The sequence below is a fragment of the Humulus lupulus genome, chromosome 8, assembly GCF_963169125.1.
Source record: "Humulus lupulus chromosome 8, drHumLupu1.1, whole genome shotgun sequence".
Classification (NCBI taxonomy): Eukaryota; Viridiplantae; Streptophyta; class Magnoliopsida; order Rosales; family Cannabaceae; genus Humulus; species Humulus lupulus.
In genome coordinates this window covers 42,840,225-42,842,463 of record NC_084800.1, presented here as the reverse complement: position 1 = coordinate 42,842,463, position 2,239 = coordinate 42,840,225, and positions in this window count along the sequence as shown.

Genomic DNA, 2,239 nt, shown 5'->3' with positions numbered 1-2,239 from the left:
GAACTGAGATATCCGCCCATTGAAAGGTTAGCATATTTGTAATGCCCTGGCTACCCCAGAACAGTTACGGTGAACAGTGAACCAGAAATTTGACTCGCTACCCGAGTCCTTTGGTTAAAAACGTGATCTAAGTGTTGTTATCAGGTTAAGGTGGAAAACCAGTAAAAAGGAAATGATGCATTTCATTAAGTAAATAAACTGCTCATGAGCCTTTCAAAATGTTTACAAGTAGTTCGTAATACAAAAGAGTCGCTATTGTTTCAAATTTACAGTCCCCGCCGGCCTAAGCGGCAAAAATAGGGTAAACCCCTAGTCCCTCTGAGAACTCCTTGACCGTGGCGGTCAAGCGGCCCTGTATGTACACAACATCGCCCAAGCTCTCCACTCAGGGTTGGGTGAGCTTCTCTTTCCCTTTACCTACACCACAAAGCACCCATGAGCCAAGGCTCAGCAAGAAAACACAATAAAGCAGGATATAATATCAACAACGGTCATAATAACCACTCAGGACTATCAGTCCAAGAAAATAGGTCACAATAGCCAAAATTCACAATAATGAGCATAGCTCCCTCTAGCCATGTGACAATAGGGTCACCAGGGCTTAACTGATAAGTGATTCTTTCTTAAGTTTGATCAGGACAGGTGCATGGTGAATGGTCACCAACATAACCTTCCTCCCGACTCTAGAGTCGTGCTATGGACAGCGTCCCCTAGCCATGTGATAAACTGTCACCGGGGTCATACACCTTGGATATAAACATCTGGTCATAGACCAGGCAAGCGCTTATAAGTTCTTCGACCTTAGGGTCGGTCCCGCATTAATGCCATAGAGCTATTCAACGCGTGATCATCGACTTTAGAGTCGGTCCCTGAGTAGTCAGTGTCATAAACAGGTAATCAGCATTCATTAGCATTTAATATGCAATCCACGTCCACATATATCAACCAACATGCCTCAATATCAAACCATGCACGTCATATACCTATACAGGGTGCAACTGTATTCATACACTGTTTTCTTACCTCTGGTTCGAGTGAGAATAATTATATGAACGACCCCTGAGAATGATTAACCTTTAAATTCCTTGACGGTCACCTGGTCATAACCAAAATATAGGTTTTATCAATAAAAATGATAACCGAGGGTCCCCAAACCAAAAACTAGCCTCCGAGACATCAAACGCTACCCAACCGGGTACTAGGTTCAACCCCGAGGCCTAAGGTTTGAATCCCCAAGCTAAAAACATGTTTTTGGCTGAAATAACCTAAAGGGTCGCTGCCCTCCCCTGCTGCACCACGGGGCGCCCTCAAACAGAGAGGGCTCTCCCCTGCCAGATGCCAAGGGCCGCGGCGCACCACAATTGCGCCGCGGCGCCCAGCCCAGACCAGCAACACGCCCACACGAACCCAGTTTTTTCCTGCGCTATTTCCTCTCAAACCAGCCCTTCAAACCATCTCCAATCCTCCTCCAAACACACAATTAAACCCCCAAACAACACCCATAGCTCACCTTCATCAAATCCCAATTAAACCAACACTAAAACTCCCTTTGATTCCCACTTCCATCAAGAACTTTAAAGCTGAAAACTAAAGATAAAAACAGAGCATAACTTGAGTTCAATGATCAAAACTCACCTCAAAACCTGTTTCGAACTTCCCTCACTAGCTGAACCAAGTCCACCAACCTAGCTTTTAAGTTCCCTAGCTTGGATTCCCACCTAGAACTCAAAACCTCAAAGGAATGATGAAGAAGATGGTGTACGGGAAAGGAAGAAGCAAATCTCTGTTTTTGTTCTATTTTAGTCTACAACTTTCTATAGCCAACAGCCTCTTAAATCATATATATCCACCCTTAAATGACCAAAATACCCCTGAGCTACCTAAAGCCTCTAAAACCACTTCAAGGGTAAAATTGCTACTTTCCGCTTATCCCGTTAATCATAATTAACGCTTCCCAATTCCCCCTAATCTCAATATCCTCAAACACCAATAATTCATATCTCGTTACCCTAAAATCCCCGGTAACACTATAATCATTAATATCACCCCGAGACTCACCGCGAGTCCTGAGCTCAAACCTGTTACGACCAAACTGATAAATCATAATTAAAGATCGTCTCATGCCGAAATACTCGAACCAATCCACATTATAATGTGGTCCCACAATATATCATTGACATACAAGCAAGTATACGATTATACCCTCAATGGGCCAAATTACTAACATACCCCTGTAAAC